Source organism: Heliangelus exortis, chromosome 4, assembly GCF_036169615.1.
Source record: "Heliangelus exortis chromosome 4, bHelExo1.hap1, whole genome shotgun sequence".
Lineage (NCBI taxonomy): Eukaryota > Metazoa > Chordata > Aves > Apodiformes > Trochilidae > Heliangelus > Heliangelus exortis.
In genome coordinates, this window is record NC_092425.1 from 34670456 (window position 1) to 34688972 (window position 18517).

Sequence of the window (18517 nt, forward strand, 5' to 3'; positions counted from 1 at the left end):
TCAGGCAGATGTGCTCAGCTTCCAGGGAGGTGCCCAAGCTCACTGAGAGCCTCCTGATTTTGACCTGGGGTCTCCTTTGGCACCTGCACTTGTGCATTCACACATACTTGGAGCTGTGTCAGTCAACTTGCAGCTTACTGCCCTCAAGTCTTGGCTCAAGACCAGCAGCTTTGGTTCAGTGGCACCGGTTCTCTCAGAAGGGTTGAATTTGGTTTGAGCAACAGGAGCAGGAAAAAATTGTCTCTGCAAAAGTCAGAGGTAGGAATTGCTGCCATCCACATTTGTGCAATATCCAATTTGGTCCAGATTCCTGACAATAATATTTTGAGGATAGTGTCCCAACCTGTAATTTTCCTATCTCCAGATGAGAAGCTAAGTTTGGCCAGAGAATTGGGAGATGCTGCTTCACAGGGAGCTACAATGTGGTCAGTCAGCTCCAAACTCCTGGCACATCACACACAAATTAAGACCAGCTCCCAGAATGTCTTTTGCAGTTGTGCCTTGAAATGTCATTCTAGCTCAGGAAACTTTCAGAGGCAGCCGTGCTCAGCTCCTTTCTTAGTATGAGAGGACCCAGACCTACATTTTCCACATTCTGGGCATCCTCTTCCTCAGAGCACCCTATCTCCCCTTCTAGTTCTGGTCTGAAAACCTGATCAGAAGATATTTTTGTACTTCATTTCTGCAAAACCAGAAGTTTCCTTCTAGTCAGGACTACAGTTAGCCTCAGATTTAGTTTTTAGTATGGACTGCAGGTGGTCCACTAGGGTGCTCAAAGATGAGGTCTAATTTCCATCTGATAAAATACAAGGAGCTGTTTGTAGAAGCAGCATCCAGATTTTTAACATCTTGTTGGTGTTTCTGATTTTCTTTTCTCAATTTAACACAAAAATGTAAAGTATCTTCCCTTCTACCCCAGGTTTACAACAAATTTAGAGTCACAGGAGTTATAACAACTGCATTTCTCAAGCATTTTTATTTTAAATTTGTTCAGGCTTTTTGAATTTAAATTTGGTCAGCCTTTTAAAATTTGATCTCTAAAGAAAGCTTGCAGAACTCCTGAGCAATTGTTAATGGGTCACCTGATAAGTCATGGAGATCAATACTTCTTATCCTCAGTCATTACATCCTTATTACAAGTGTCACAGGCTTTTACTCTAGCACAGTCCATACAGATTAACTGAAAAACAGGCCCAGTGCAGATGATGCCAAGAGAAAAGTCCAGAGCATGAAAAAAAGAAAAAAAACCCAAACAAATAAAAAAAACAATAAAAGAAGAATTACATCATTTCCTTGTATCTTCCCTAAGGACAAGGGATTGGAGAGTATGAGTCAGTCTGAAGAAATGAAATAAAAACAGTGCAGTTTTTAGTGATTTTTCCTTGTTGTTACCTTACAGAGCAGAACAGGCCATGGAGAATGAGCAGCAGCAATCTCACTGCTTGCTAGGCTTTAAAATGGGAGTGAAGGTGTGGATAGTTTTGCTGTACAATTCACAACAAAGACATAGTGACCAGGAAAAGGGGACTGGAATGTGGGACAGCACGGCCCTGTGGGCATCACATTTGCTGCTGCCAGGTAGGTGTTCCCTGCAGCAAGTGGTGAAATATTTCCTTAGAGAGAAGACCTCACAGTGCATGTCCTTTTGGGTGCTCACACAAGCCTCTTCTTTATATCCCTGCTTTCCAGTCTGTAATGTAGAGGTACTGTGTAGAATACAGGAGGGTGAAGTTGTGGATGACTTGTACACTCCTTTCTTGGTATAGGGACAGTATATTTTGTCCATGATGTATGATTTATGTGTCACTTTGCCATGTGCTCACCTTGCTCTCTGTCCAGCATCATGGTGTTAAATACTGGGGAAAATGACATTTGATAAAGCAGCCTATTTTTCTGCTTAATAATTCAGTGACTGAGAATTATCTGGATACTAATGAACTTCCTCCTGTGACAAAATGCTATCTTTCCCATCTGTTTAAATAATGCTTAAGATAATGAAGGATTTGCTTTTTGAGCCAGAGTTCATTTGATAGCATCATTTGCAATTCCTTTAATAGGAATGTTCACCAGCCCAGTGTCTCTAGGCAGTTATGCATATAACTATAGGAAGCTGTATACTCAAAAAAAAAAAAAAAAAAAAAAGTGGGTTTGTCTACATCTGACAACTCCTCTCTTCACAGGGAAATCTGTATTTTGGAGTTAGAAGACTAAGTGTCCTTCCCCACCTTTACACATTATCATATGGTAGTGGTGGTCATGAGGATAATTTTAACATCGAAGTCCCTTCAGCAAAAAAACCCCCGTGTTATTCTATTAAATGTCACCATTAGCTAAAACAAATTGTATTTTTAATGTATATAGAAGAAATACTTTCTTTTTTATGTGGAAAGGCCAAATTTCTATTTTATCCCTCATAAGTTCCCAAGTGTATCTTGCTTACAAGCTCCTTGTTCACCTGCTATTGTGCTGTGCTGTAGATGTATTGCTGGCACACAGTGCCTGGGAGTCCTTGCAGCACAGGAGCAGCACCAAAATGATGTTTCAGTGATGCTTTGTGCCACTTCCAATGACAGAACAGGCACTTCAAGAAATTACTCTGATAGACATATTCCATGTGATAGACATTGGTGGAAAAAAAACAAAAAAGGCAGCACAAAGTATTCTGGTCACACTCTCTGATGTCCAAGTCAAATCTTTCAGTGATCAAACCCAGTAAGTACAAGGACTACACTGGAGCCTCCCAGATCAGAGTTTACAGGGCAGAATTTCCACAGTCTTTTCTGTCTTTTTATATACTATTCTTTCCCTGCTCCAGATAGCAAGTCTGGCAAGCACAGAGACATTTAAAGGACTTCAACCAAGTTCAGAGTGTATGCAGAAATGATGGAGGATTTAAGGTGGGAAAGACTTAGCAGCAAATATGTAATTTCTTTTATTATCTTAGAGCCAAAATATTCTGAAATTCAGTTGATTGCATCCCAGTCTTGTTTTTCATGTAAAAATGAGTCCCTCTGAAGAAATATTGATGCCCATCCTCATTCCTGCATGTGCAGTCTGAAAGAAAAACTGTGAGCAATGCTGATCTGCATCATGAAGCTCAGTAGCTTCAAGAGTCCCTGACAACTTTATCAAATGATTCAATATGCCAGGAGGAGAAAAATGTGAAGACCCTCTCAAACTCTCCAAAACCTTGGCTTTTGCAGTAATAACCTCTTTTTGCCTCTGTCTCTCTGCCTACCATGGACAAATGGGAATGAGCCCTGGACTGGGTCTGAGAAGCCATGACCACTCAATCTGGGTGTCACGCTGTGCCCTGGGCAGAGGCTTAGAATCATCTGGCACTGCTTTTAGCATCTGTTTCCCCGAATTACAAATAGTTCCATTGCCATCATGCTGTTTTACCATCCTCCAAATGCAAATTTGCCATATGACAGAAGGAGTCCTACCTCTGCTGGAGCAGATTTCACCATCCTGTGCCGTGTGTGTGCTTTGTGCTGCAGGTCCTACGTAAGCCTAAGGAAAACTTTCTGCTGCGTACTACTGATTATTTACACATGTTATCAGAGAGAAAAAACAGGAAAGGAAAGCTGGCAGCTCACGCTGCCAAGAGACCTGGCAGTGGCTAGAATCACATTTAGATAATTTCCAGTCAATAGGTTTTGTGTTCGTTAAAAAAAAACCAAACAAAATGCAACCCTTCCTAGAAAGTTGCTGTGCTGTTATTTTTTCTCTGTTAGAATCAGTCCAAAGGGGCACTTGCAGTCACTCCTGTCCTTACAACCAAAGCAGACAACTTCAGAAGATGCTTCCAGACAGAAAGTGGAAGGTGTGGTAAGATACTGCACTCTATATACAAGTTCAAAAGAGGCAGAGTTGCCTGGAGCTGTGGTCATTGCTGTGTGATAAAGACCTTTCAATGATAATGTAATCAGGGGCTTGTGATAGAACCAGAAATCAATGCCAAAATAAGAAGGAACAATGCAATAAAGTTTAGGATCTTGGCATGTTTCTCATCTTCAGGTCAAGCTCTTCAATGAGGCTAAAAAAGATGAGTGCAGGAGGAGTCTGACTCCAGCTGCCTGCACCTAAGTCTTGCATGTACCAGAAGGAATGTTTCCTTAGCCAGCTGAGGCAGCCTTCCTGGCTCTTCTGAAACAAAAATATTGGAGTGAATACATAGCAAAACAAGTTTAATTAAAGGTCTAGCTCAACTTCTTTCAGTTGTTTTAAGGTCTGTGTTCTGTCAGCTCATCTGTGCCCATTCACCTGTGCCCATTCACCCATTAACCAGGCAATACTGGAAACTTTATTAGGGTGAAATAAAATCTGCAAACTCACATCAGCATCTCCAGTACCACAATCTCAGCTAGTCCAGGCCTAAGATTCAGGAGCCCTTGGCTATTCTCATAATGTTAAACATTTGGCAGCTCAGTACTGCAGTTTTTGGAAGTGCTGACTCATTTTCCAATTACAGCCATAATATTAATTCAGCCTGAAGACACAATCGAAGCAAAAATAAAGTATAAGATTTAGTATCAGCATAAGTATGAGACATCCATACTGGCATCATCCAGAGAGAAAAAGAAAAAAAGGAAGTTCAGGTGGAAGCAAACACAGTGCTGAAGAGCTCTAGCACAATTCTGAGTGAGAAGTTGCAGAGTCATTAGCATCTGCACTTCTTTTGGCATCTTAGTCATCAGGAGCACAAGGATGGTAGGTACAGGAAGACCACAGAGCATTTATTAGATGGTGAGGTTGACTACAGGTAACAAACAGTGTGTGCTGCTTCTCCCTGCTCCCCACATCCATTAGAGATCAAGTCATGTCAGAGGTTCTAGCTGTTAGGTCACATGCTCCAGTACACAGATGGATGTTATAAAGAGTTGTTAATGACACAGGAAAAACAAAGAAATGCTTGTAGGCTGAGATGTCAAGAGACAACAAAAAACATATCTGAAAAGGAAACAAAAAAAATTATGCTCTTCAGTCAGAAGGTAGGGAGAAACTACAAGATTCTGCTATGGATTTCTTGTGAGATGGACAACGATGTTTTTTTCCTAAACATTCCTACCTGACAATGGTAGGACATTGGCACAGAGAAATTTCATATCTGGAAGTATTCCAGACCAACAGAAGGGGAAAAGAAAACAATTTTGAAATAAGTGCACCTTGGTGCCCAAACCTTCAGCCAAAAGACATAATCCTGATCTGAGCTACGTCAGATGGCAACAACCATTGGTGCCAGACTCCCAAACATACCCCTGCCTATGAACTTCATACACATCTGGGAGCAGGGAGAGGTTGGATGAGCTGATTCTGCCTGATGACATCCTGGGTCCCTGTTGCAGGCTGACTGGGGATATTTTTATCTCTTCTGAAAGAACTTTCCGACTTTTTTTTCAATGAGAAGAATGAAAGGGGATCAATGTTGTTAATAATTTTATAGAAAAACAATTGTCCTCCTCATGACTCCTTAAAAATGCTAGACAGGCTCTGGCTCAGAGCCAGCACATGGTAGTGGCAGCAAGAACTCCTTTCCATTAGTTTCTGTAATTCACTGTTTCCCTTATAAAACTGAAAAGAGATAGATCAAAACCAATTGTTTGCTTAAAAAGTAATACTGACTTGTTCATTAAACCTTGCTGGGGCACTGGGTGCAGGCACTTGATCTGGAAAATATGAAAAGAACTTGGCTGGGGAACAAAACCAGAGCTGATACGTGGTAATGGCAAAACCAGAAGTAGAAGCTATATAATACAAGCAAGTTCCCATTGAATGCCTCTTTGTCTTGCTTTAAAGAAATACAGAGAAGCACTCAAGCTGTACAGATAACTAGCCAGTGTTCCTCACTGCAGAGCACAAGGAAAGAAGGAAATGCTTTAAGGGTTTAGTTCCTGGCTATATGGAATATTGCTGGACTGAAAGCAGTCAGCTAGAGTTCATCCTGATAGTCCCACAAACCATTTTATCACAAAAATGTACAGTAATCAGTATGAAACAGGCACAGTATTTTCCCACCACTTTGTGCTTCATAGGCATATGGGGTGGGGGGGAGAGAGACTACAGTCTGGAGTGCACACTGCATGGAAATAATGAGCTTGGTACATGTCTAGAACCATGTATTGTATGGAAAGGGGAGAAAAAAGGATAAAGATTGCATATGAACTTCAGCTCTTCCTCTTGCCTTCTAATTACTTGTTCTGTAAGGGCAATGTTTCTGGCATATTTGTTCATATACCATACTGAAGGAGTAAAGATTAATCAATATATTGGAGTAAAGATGAATCAATACATTGATGGAAGTTCCATTCTGTAATGGATTTGCATCTGCCTCCACTGCCAGCTGGGGAGGGACTCTGGAAGCATCAGTCCTGCTTCACATGCTGATCGCTCAAGTGATCTCTCACAGTCAAGACAAAATTTCTCCTGTTTACAGAAGTATGAGGCCAGAAGCAGCAGAGGATTATACCTTCAGAACCTATCAGAAACTGGTATTGGCCACTTTCAGAGATAGGAGTGTCAGCTTAGCCTTGAACCAGGATTCACAAGGGTGACATTTTAGCCTCTGTTTTCTATTCGTGCCAATCTGGGTCTTAAATTGAATCAGTGTATTTCAATGGGATGTTTCATAATGGTTTTTATATGCAGCTTTCACTTTCTTAGTGTAAGGATACAACCATATCATCTTAAAAAAACTAGATGTGCCTTGTACCAACTACTTGGCAGTTTAGATTCAGGAGTACAATTACTCTTCAGCTGGTACTCAGTTCCCAGCTCAAAGTGCAGGGCTGCTTTAATTGGGTCCTTTGAACACTGACATTGAAACAAAAATTAATTACACTTGTAGTCAAGTCAAAGGCAAAATGACCCACTGAGGTTTCTGGTTCAGGCAAGTTTTTCCACTGTATTCCTTCTGTTAGTTCAATTCCAGCTGACATGACATGATATATAGATAGCTGTTAATGTGCTATGACCCAGTTATTAGAAAATTCCAGTCTTGTCCTCAGAAAGATAATTAAGATGAGTAGAAAGCATTTTTATCCTATTTTGTAGGGTTAAGAGCCATAGGATTGATGGTATGGTAGCAAATGCTTCTTCTGGCATATTAGAGACACATTTCTCAACCCTGCAAAATTACTCATTTGTTCATTCTGGAGCATTTGTATTTTCCTCTTACACATCACATCCCTGTGGCCAGGATGGGAGCACTGATTCAGAGGTCAGCTTATCAGGTGTACTTTTTATTTTTTAAAAAAAATCAAGTTACATTTTTTTTCCACAAATCTGTCAAACCTGAAGTGCTCTCTCCTGGTCCCAGTGGTCTGCAGTGGCATTGCTGTGAGGTTCCTGTCTGGGAGACCACTGCTCCAGCACAGCCCTCTGCAAAAGCAGTCAGGGGCTGGGGGAGTTTGGGATCCTACTTGAGCCAAGAGCAAGGAAGCTTTGGAAGCTCTGGCTTCAAATTGATTTTAGATTCCATTTCTGTAGCAGTCCCCTGTAGCAAGCTTGAGTTTGCAAGCCAGCTCGAGCCAAAATTTGCCTGCCTGCCAGGCATCCTGCCATGGAGGAGGCTGCAGAGGTTCATTACTAGTACAGACTGACCTGGGCTGAGGGTCCCAGGGGTTCCAGGCTCCCAGTCCAGCTGGCTTTCCAGGCTCCCCAAGACTGTCTGGAGTCTTGAAGCTGTGGCAGATGTTGACATGATTCCTGTTGATTTCACTACTGCTTACCCTGACAAGCAGCTGCCTTCTCAAAACTGCTGCTGTGATCCCTGGAGAGCACCTTTCCTTTTGGAAATTATGTGTTGGTATTTCCAGAATTCTTTGTTTCTCTTTGCCTGCTCAGTGGGAAATTTTGCAGGCTTATTTTCCCCTCTAATTTGCACATAAACAAACTGCACAATGCTGAAATTTCACTCCTTCAGATATTCTAGGGTTTGGTCACCTCCATTGTAGATGTTGTTTTTTAAGCACCAAGAAAGATTTAAGAGATTCAAAGGGAGAAATTTTCAACATGCAGCAGATAGCACAGGGCTCCCCTAACAGAGGGGAAGGTAAAGTTCTTCCAACAAAGTCCAGCTTCTTGATGTGTAAAATTTGAGAAAGTTCACCCTCAGGGATTGCTGCCAAGTTCTTTGGTTTTCTATATTCCTTATGCTGAACTAGAACTAGAAATTCAGAAAAGCAATTTTTGCTCCCTCTGCAACTCTCTCTGTAAGGTCTCTGCCCAGCTGTAGAACCATCACAAACCTTTGTGAAAACAGCTGTAGTTTTAATGCCCTCCTTTGTGAGGCTGTTTTGTAAAATGCCTCCTTTTAAGTCTGACACATAAGCATCTAACCACTCATGAAAAAAACCAAGGTTAATGTCAATGCATAAGGAAAAGTCCATCTCTTCCTAATACTTAAACTTCCTGTGCTCCTGTGGCTGAACAATATAGAATTGTGCTGTGAAGGAAAGCACATTCCCAGTGGTACCCATCTGAGCTTGGGATCCCCCCATCAGTTAAGGATACACCTAAATGAAGGCTTAAAAGGTTTCAGAGCTGACGTGCCTGAATATTTAGTGTTACCTTAGTTTAATACTGGTTTTATCTACCTTTTGCAGTTAACAATGCATATTTTTAGATGGTACTGAGGTGCTATGGTTTCCAAGCCAGGAAGTGCCTGCAGCCATTGTGCTGGGTCAGATGAGTAGGAAAAAGAGAGCAAAACATCACTGCTTTGTAACTACTATATCACTCTGCAGGCTTCTGAAAAAAATTTCAAATTGCTTCCTGCTTCAACAGGAAACTTCCTGTTTTTACATAATCTTTTCTGTCACCTAATGCAATTTGTCAAATTTGTAACTGAAATTTAATGTCAAGTGTTATAGCTTCATGAAGCAGAACCAATTCTCTTTGCTGCTTCATTCTTGGAGGCATAGTAGGAGTGGCCTGAATATCAAAGCAAGATGAGGAAGGTTTTGGATGATTGTTTTCTGCAAGAAGTTCTCATTCTTTTTATATTAGAAGGAATTTTGTGAGAGGGAAAAGGTCTCTTATGCTTTCAATTCTATCTTTTAGCTCTATGTATAAGGTTAGACAATAGGACAAAATTCTTTAGTGTGGGAGTGGTGAGACACTGAAACAGATTGCCCAGGGAGGTTGTGGGATGCCCCCTCCCTGGAACTGTTAAAAGCCAGGGTGGATTTCTCCTTGAGCACCTTGGCAAAGTGGGAGGTGTCCCTGTCCATGCAGGCTGGAACTAAATGATCTTTAAGGTCCCTTCCAACCCAAACCATTCTATGATATGATTCTACGATTTTGTCTCCAACTAAGCCTTCAGGAACAGGGCCTTTAACCTTGCAGATATCCCAAGCTTCCAGGCTGTAAACAAGGCATGGTAGAAAAATATTTCTTTCATGTGTTAAGTTAGAAAAGAACAGTACCTGGCACTGTGAGATGATGGGGCTACAAAATAGGAGTCTGTTATTTTTTATTTCTCTTTAATATTTTAATTTTCCTGGCAAGTTTTCACCACATATGACACCTCCCTTCATCATCAGTAGAGTAAAGGCTACTACAGAGTGTCTGGAGTAGCAGGATGGGGAGTGGAACATGGGTGCTCTCACTGCACAGCATTTTGACTGCCACAGACTACATCTGAGTTTACAAAGGTGCAGCCTTGGAAATGGGCAGTCTGGGTCCACTGTTTTACTGATATGGATTCAAGAAATCCAGAAGCCCAAGCAACAGCAAGTAACAGGTGTCCATGCTGTCACTTTCCCTAGGGATAGATGGTATGAACCCAAACCAAGATATTTTTATTGGTCTGTATTATGACCATAAGAGATTTGTGCATCAGGAACAGCTGTGAACAGGTTCTCATCTTTTTAAGTGATAAACAAGAAGAGGAGTACGAAAAAGCCCTGCACAAGCATATGTTTCCTGCAAAACTGTGTCCTCTCTTCCCTCTCCCTCTGCAGCAATAGATGGAAATAAACTTTCTCACTTAAAATGTCCAGAAGGCTTTTCTGCAGATCATTTTCATTGCCTCTCCCCAGGTGTTTTGGCTTTTGAGGTAAGACAGGTTGAATTTTTCAAAACTGCTAAAATTTAGCCTGCTTGTATTTTCTTTTTCTCTTGTTATTACAGACTCATGCTCTTCTTGCTTATTGATTGGCAGTCAGATAATGACACTCAAGAACTTTTTTTTGTGTGATTTTTTTTCCTGAGGAATATTTTTTTTCAATAGCAGAAAAAACAAAGGGACTGAAATTGAGTTTAAAAGTTTAGCATTCACAAGCATTGGGTTTGTGCAGAATAACTTTCAATTTTCTCACTTTAAGACACAAACAACCAGAACTGTCATAACAACAATGGTGTCATAACAAGTCCCAGATTTTTCCACTGTTGTCCAGCCTGGTTTTAATTGTCTCAGGGTTCTAAAAGTAAATTCAAAAGTTTTGAATTAACAGCATTTAAAAATTTATGCAAATCTGGAACTAATAGGGATTTTTCTGGATATTTGTTCTGGAATGGAAGGCCATTTCAAAACATACCTATTTTGGGCCATTGCAACCTTAAGAGTTGACTTTGTGCAGAACTATGGGAAATTTTGTTGACATTAAGCCAAGCCCAAAACTCAAAGAGGAGAGGCAATGCTAGATGTGAAATAGAGACTCCTGACAGTGTAGAGAGCAGTGAAGGAATTGCAACCATATTGCTGTAAAACAACAAATAAACAAAGACACCAAACAGATGGGGTTGATGCACTTTCTAGAGAGAATTGTGTGTGAAGGAAAGTATCACTGATTTGGATTGCAGAAGAAATGGAAAAAAAAACCAAACCATGTGAATTTGTGCAGCCACCTGCCACTAACTAACCTAAAGTCAAGTGAAAGTTGTTGTGTGAGCAGACAAACAGAAAGGAAGATTACTGAAAGTATTAAAATGAAACAGCTGAGCTTTCCTACTACAGCTACAGACACAAGGCATAAAGTGAAAGAATAATCAGGGAGAATTTGAACCTAGTAATCATTAGATCAATAAAAAAGAATTTGTTTAGGACAACTGGGAACTTAAGAATGTAGAAGCAAGCACAAAAGTGATGTTTTGGCCAGGAAAGTCTGGACAGGGAAAATAATTTTTTTTTCTAATGTCAGCAGAAAACTTTGTCTAAATGTCAGCAGCAAGAAGAAAATGTGAAATAGTCAGCAAAAAGAAACATTTATCATTCCTGAACTTCCATGTCACCTATGGCAACTTCTGGGAACAAGCTTTTCTGCAGGGAATTTTATGAATATTTACTGGCAATAAATTTCAAATTTTTTAAATGTCTCTCTGAAAACAAAATATGTCATTCAATGTCCACTCCAGAATGGTCTTCTGTATCTGAAAGGAATAAAAAGTGAAGAGTACCCCTACTTTTAATCAAGATCCAGGAAGTTTTTTAAAAAAGCAAAGGCTGAGGATGGCAAGGTTTTCTGGTTTTGCTCTACAGACACAGTTGATCCTAAAACGCTGAACAAAGAAACCCAATGTAGCCTTACAATTAAGCTGGAACAAATTACTCCTAATAAAGAAATAAAGAAAAGGTGATTGACCTTTAAGTGAGGACTAGGGGTAAGCAGGTATTTCTCTGCCTACTACCATCTATGTGGGATGCTCATTTTGAAGCTGCACTTAAAAGTTAGTTTCATAATAAACCAGTTCCTAGGGACAAGAGAGTTGTTTTGAGAAAATGTTAGGGGAGGATGGTTTTGGGTTTTTTTTCTGGTAAATTGTGACATGAAATGTATATCCTACCCCAGAGTCTATACCAGGAGTATGAAACCCAAAAGTTGAAGCATGGTGTAGCTTAAAGCTACAATAATGCAGTTTCTGGAAGAACTAGACCCATCTTCTGTGAGGGTTCATCAGCAAAAGGCACAGATTTTTATTTTTTCTTAGAAGAGAGAAGAGAGACCTGAAGGAGACCTGAAAGATTCTCAGAATACCTAAGACAATGCCCTTTCATTTGGAATTTTCATTCATCTTGCCATAATCAGAGGCATTCCTCTTTACAAAATAGTATCCCTGAGTTTTAAGAAAGTAAGGAAATGGCACCAACCCCTGTTGCATCCAGGATCACCGTGTAACACACTCAGTAAGGGGGAATTTGAGGTGCTGCTGTCTGTTGTGTCACAAGACAAACTTTAAGTCTGTAGAGACACAAAGAGGAGCTGCCACAATGCTTGAAAGACTGTTGTGGGCCACTGAAATAGTAAAAGTGAGGAGAAGGCAGCCCTATCTCCACTCTTGGCAGCACAGAGCCAGAATTCTTGGCAAACAGGCACATACGGGGTTTTTTTAGGAGTTAACACCGGAAATTATAATCAGTTCCAACCACTTCACCCTCAAGCTAGGAAACCAAGAATTCTAAAGCTAAGGAAAAAAAGCAAAGCAGCAGGCTCAGAGTACCACATAAGCCTGTTAAAAATCAGCCTGCGCTGTGGCTTCAGGAATTTAAAGGCTATGAAAATAAACTCGATTTTGCCAGTCAACATCTAAGCCTCATCATTACCCAAAAGGCCTGCCAGAGCTAGATAGTAGCATCCAGTGATAATTAAAGAATAACTTGACAGTGCTATTTAGAACACAGATTATTCCTCAAAACTTTTAAAAGTGCAGATCCCTCTTACTGAGGGTGCTGAAGATTAGTTGAAAACTTGGGTTTCTGCCATATGGCCTGCCTGTTTCTGTATTATCTAAAGATCCTGCAGCTTCTCTCACAAAACAAAGCCCACATTATAAATATAAACCTTGACTGGAATTGTGCAAATCTCTTGCTAAGACAGGTAAACATTTGCATTTTCTCTTCTAGGTTTGTGTAGTTCTGGACAGATTATTACTATGGAAAATTCAGTAATATTTGACTGTTTGTGTTAAAGAAACATCTTAATGAAAAGGTTAAATAAACCTCATACAATGATTCAATTGATTTATGGTTATAAAACCCAAACTAATGGAACTTTGAACCCAATACAATTTCTATTTTGCTGTATTGGAAGAGCAGACCTTTTATCAACACATGAGACATTCTGCAAATTTCATTTAATCATACTGCACATTTCTCTTTTCTTAGTCTCAAATTACATTTCACTGATTCAGAAAAATCTGAAGGGCCATTATTTTATATAAGATTTGTAAAGTACCATTCTGTGCACATATATCATCCATGCATGCCTGTGTTCTCTTTGTGTGCCCCAAGTTCTCTTTGCTGTCATGTCACCATTAGATTTTATAAAAGAGTTCTCTGGAGGTTCTTTGGATAATTTCTGATGGCTCAGAATACCCACTGGGGCTGAAAGCAAGCCAGGGTTTCTGGAAACCTAAATCCTCTCATTTTAATAGTTTTGAAAATCCTTGGCGTTTAGCTTTGAACTTTAACCAAGAGAAGTTATATCTTATAAACAATGGCATTTGTTGATTGGATGAAGGACTAGATCAATATTGATTTTGGCAACTTATTTTGGCTGGGTTTGCCTGAAGAAATATGCTGGTTGTGGTGTTAAAAAGTTATGTCAGATCCTCAACATATGCCTCTTTTTCTTGGAGCACTGCCTGAAAATTAGTTTCCAAAGTTATTTCCAGAAGTTAACCTAGAGCCTGGCCTCCTCGGCTAAGGAAGCGACACAAAAAAATACTGGAACAGAATCTATTATTGTGAGCTAACAACAGCCTTCTTCTGAGCTATCACTGTGTACGAAATAAAAACATTCAAGAAGAAAGATTAAAGACATATAAAACAGTGGGGTTTTGTTTCACAGAAGTGCTAAAGCATAGGACCCAATTCTCATTTCCGGTGAGTCTGATTTACACGGTTCTTGCAATTTAAAAGAAGCTGTAAATTAAATAAGTAGAAGGATAGCAACACCATTTTAGACACTATGGGAATTACCTAGTTGACACACAGCAAAAGAGAAGTAATATGATTTCCATTATTAGTTCCTGTTTCAAGACTAGTGCTGTGAATGAAATATCTTTTAAAGAAAATGTGCCATTTTCATGTCAATGTTTCCACTGAGACAGAATCTACTGCAAACTGATAAATTGTTACAATTAGCAGCACGGTTAAAATTTTCACCTCATTTTTATTTGTATTTTTCTTCTTTCAGGTTCTAACTGCTAGGGGCTGTGGTGCAATTGCTATAGGAAAGAGATACTTTGAATGTGACTGCAAACCAATCTGTCTATTTATCTACCTACTTACCTATCTCCCATTTCCTGTATATGCTGCTGCTTCACATATCTCTCTCCTCTCATGGTGCTCAGCCCTCTGATGTATTTCCAGAAAGCAATCACATCACATCTCAGCCTTTCTTTTGCTGTGATAAACAAGACAAGCTCCTTCATGCCTGCTTTACAAGAGCAATTTTCCCCATTTCATCCAGGTGCCTGCTCTACCCATGCACAAGTTTGAATTTTCAGACATGAGTGAACAGACTTTCCAGATAACATCTCACCAATAGCCTTGGCAAATAGCATTAATACTTTCCCATTTTTAAAAAGAACTTCCCTCACCTGATTCACCCTGAGATCACCTGTCCCTTTTTGCAGTCAGATCACTTTGTTCCTCTTACTATACCTTGCAGCTGTCTGGTAGCCTTCCCCCCCCCCCCCTTTTTTTTTTTTTTTTATTGCTTCCTGATGAGCAATGCCACTTCACAACATAAACTGCTCTTCTTTGACCCAGAGGATGGAATTCATCTTCCTCTGTCTTTATGCACTTTCAGAAAGTGGTGAAGGGAGAGAGAAGCCCAGATCAGGTGGGATAAATGAGCAGGAAAAAAGCTCCCATTTCTATACCTGGACTGGAGATGCTTTTTGAAAGCTGCTATAGTGGAAAATATTTCAGTAGTAGTTTATGTGAATGCAGTTTTGTATTTCCCCTCCCTTAGAAAAGAGAATACTACTTACTGAGTATGCTGTCCTCTTTAGTCATTACTTTTGGGCCTTGGTTTTATATAGAGATATAGTAAAGCTTATAATTAAATATTTATGATTATAGAAATTGTCCCTTCTTCCATCCTATTCAGAAGGAGGGATAGTTTCTTAATTTTTAACATATAAATTAACTATTTCTTAAGGCAATACCAAGGAGACAGAACTACCAAGGATATAAAAAGTAACACGTGCTTTTTATGATATATATAGAAAACTTTTCCAATGGACTGTTCTTCATTAAATGGCTTCACTTACACTATAATTTCAGGTCTATTTTTTAGAAAAAAATGTGCCATTTCAAGTTTTTTACTGTTTTAATTTATTGCTAATGAAAAATGGGTTATAGATCACATTATAAAAGTCCATTTTATGTTAAAGATGTTAATCCATCAAGATTATGTTAAAGATGTTAATACAACAAGACCCATTTAAGGGTCTTGCAGTTATAGTGAAGTGTCACACTTATGATAATATATGAAGTGATGTAGTTGTTCCATAGATTTCAATATTTTTCCTCAGTATCATGATGATACAATAGTTGTATGTGACTCTTTTGTTAATAAGATAGGTTTGCATCAAACTAAAACTGAGGAATTTTCTTATTGCTCCAGACTTTGTCAGTCATCTGTGGGAGCAAGCTGCATTGTGGGATCTCTGCCTCTGACCCTAGCTTGTCAAATCAAATGATTGGAACAGCCAGAAGTGAAAAAAATAATAATTTCTTTCTCCAAGGTTGACAGTGAGACTTGTTTCCCTCTTACCCCTTTTTGCTCAGTTTTAATACACATTAAAGATTCCTTTTTCAGGTCTGGTCCATGATACCAAAAATCATTCCAGACTTCTTGAGAATCTCTCAGCAGGTGAGACTCCCAGGTGACTTCTCAGCTGCATGGCCATTATCCTGCCTGGTTTTCTACTGGGCTTTCTACTTTCATTCACTGGATTGGAAAGCCCTTGTATCATCCAAGTGTTTTCTCCTCAATGGATATGACTTGCAGACTCTCCCTTAAATTTATCACCTATCTAATACATAGGTTGAGCTCCTCTGAGTCTTCGTATGTTCACCCATTGCTGTGGATCCTCTCTGGGTTCTCTTGAATTTATTTTTTTTTTAGATAATTTTTGAGTGGTAAAAACAAGAATTGCACTAGAAGCTCTTGAAGCAACATCAAGTACAGACACTCTTAGCCAGTTCAGTTGCTTATTTTCTCAGGTTGGTGTTTTACACACTGAATTCCACCACATACCTCTACTCTCCTGCTAAGAGGCAAAGAATACTCAACGAGGCCATCAGTCATTGCTGAGATCCTCATCAAAGGCCACCAAATATGGGGTCCCCCAGCTGTGCAAAAGGCACATTGACCTGCACACCCAGATGCCAGGTGGAAATTCAGTGAGGTTCAGATGCTCACTGTCTCCCCATCAGCCCCTGGGAGGCACCTGTGGGCAGGTGGGAGCCAACACAGACTTCAGCCCCTTGCTTGAATCAGAGAAAACAGCCCCAGAGGTGCTTCACAGCTGGATGATTTAAACATACCCAGAGAGACATTTAGACTCTGTTCAGAAGCCCAACACTGTGGCCATATGGCTCACAGAGAGAAAATGGCTAGAAATACAAACTATATAAAACACAGACTTTTCACTTTCCAATATAAGATCTCTCAAAACTGGGCATGAAGAGCAGGCAAAATGTTACTGATTTCAGTAAAAACTGCTAGTTACACCCTAGCACCAGGCACAGACTGCTTAATTAACGATTCTTATATCAAGTCCTATTTTCTGGAAAATTTATTGCTAAAAGAGCTGATACAAAGTGGGATGGAGGCAGAGTGACAGTGTGGGAAGTTTTAAGAGCATGTTTAAATAGTAGAAAAAGCACTTGCAAGAATTCCATAGGTCCTGGTTTACTGTATCTGCATGTGATGCTCTTGCAGCTCTTTGACCTCCTGAGCCACAGGATTGACAGTCTCCTACTTTATCCCCATCCCTCCGTATTCCTCTTGCTTCGGGGCTGAGCTTTGTTATTTTTAGCTTGAAGTAGAAAAAGGAAGTTATTCAGATCTTTCCTCTGAAATTCACTAGATCTAAGTAAGAGAGTAGACTTCCTGGTTCATATATGGAGCAGGTCATTCCTCTTTCACTATGACTCTCAGATCTGTGGTACCATCTCCACAAACCCACGGCGGAGAAATGCAGACAGATTTTAGAGAAGCTGTTCAGTTTTGCTCAATATAAAAGGGCAGAGCTTGCTTATAAAGACTGAAATTTTGGTTTAAAAGTGATCTTAGTAAGAGAAGGAAAATGAGTCAGTAACCTGTGGAACACCTATTATGTTTGAGACATCTTACCCATGCATGGGGAGAGGGGATACAGGGAGTTTTGCCTGTGCTTTTCTCAGAAAGCTTCTTTCTCCTTCCTTGCAGGACATCTTATTTCTTTGTTCAAACACAAAACCAGTCATTCTGTGTGTCCAGTCTTCTAACTGAGCAGGCTACTCAATGACATCCTTCTGTCTGGTCTTACTGCTTTGTGTGGCTTTGCCAGTGTGATCTACCAACAGAAACATACGAAGTGCTCAAAGGAGAATCATCCCAGGTTCAGTACAGGTTTTAATACAGGGTGCCTTCCATCTCACATGGGAGAAAGAAAAAAAAAAAAAAAAAAGAGAAAAGTGTCTGGGGAGCTTCTGACCCAGCCAGCTTTCTGCTGCATTTGAAGATTTTTGTAACTTACAGAGCCCCAGCATCAGCTCCCTGATAACTGTCTCCTCCTTCTCACCATTCCTCTGGACTGTTGCACTCTCCAAACATGGATGTGACTGACAGGAGGGAAACAGCATAAAAGCAGGATTGTGGATAAAATTATGAAATCACACTGCCAATTGGCATCAATGAGGCTCAACATTGACAAAAGTGTCAGAAAGTGAGCTCTGGGATTCTACACAGGTCTAAGTACCCTTTACAAGAAACACCCACACGCTCCTCTATCTCCTACATTTTTCCCTTTTACATGTGTGCAAGACAGAAGGAGGCTATGGCTGCTTTCATTTTGCATCCAAAGAACTGAGACCCAGTGTTTATAACTAAGCAGGCCAGTGCAGGGACACATAAACCTACCCAACTTAATCATGCAGCAGCAAAGCAGACACTGGGAAAAAAACAGCCATGCTTGCTTGACAAGTCAGCCCTGCTGCAAAGAGCTGTGCCTTGCTAATGAGATTATCCTGTTTCCAGAAAGCAGGGCTGCTCATTCAGGGACTATTCATTAGTATCTGAAACTTAGCTTTAGACATTCTCTTGGTATGAAAAGGTTCAGAGTTGCCTTGGTCATTCTTGCATGGAAAGGTATCCAAAGGAACAGAACAGATCTTCCAAAAAGTACTGAAGATTTTCAGAGGAAGTTGGGGCAGAGCACATGCATCTCTTTGCAGAACTAAGCCCCAAACCACTGAAACCTGTGCTGTCCTGTCAATGACTGTGGAAGTCTCACATGAAAAAGCTTTGACTTGGGCTCTGGGGTACGTCAACGGTTTCACTGAAGTCATCCTGCT

The 18517-nt window shown here is 40.1% G+C and overlaps 1 protein-coding gene and 1 long non-coding RNA gene across 2 annotated transcripts in view; one reads left to right on the forward strand and one right to left on the reverse strand.

Moving 5' to 3' along the window:
* RBPJ (recombination signal binding protein for immunoglobulin kappa J region) overlaps positions 1 to 18517 on the reverse strand; it is a 141819-nt gene that overhangs the window by 74401 nt on the left and 48901 nt on the right. The window lies entirely within an intron of this gene.
* LOC139796112 (uncharacterized) lies at positions 1346 to 8022 on the forward strand. The gene is made up of 3 exons (XR_011725828.1): positions 1346 to 1578; positions 3738 to 3826; positions 6208 to 8022. It is a non-coding gene; the product is annotated as an uncharacterized lncRNA (long non-coding RNA).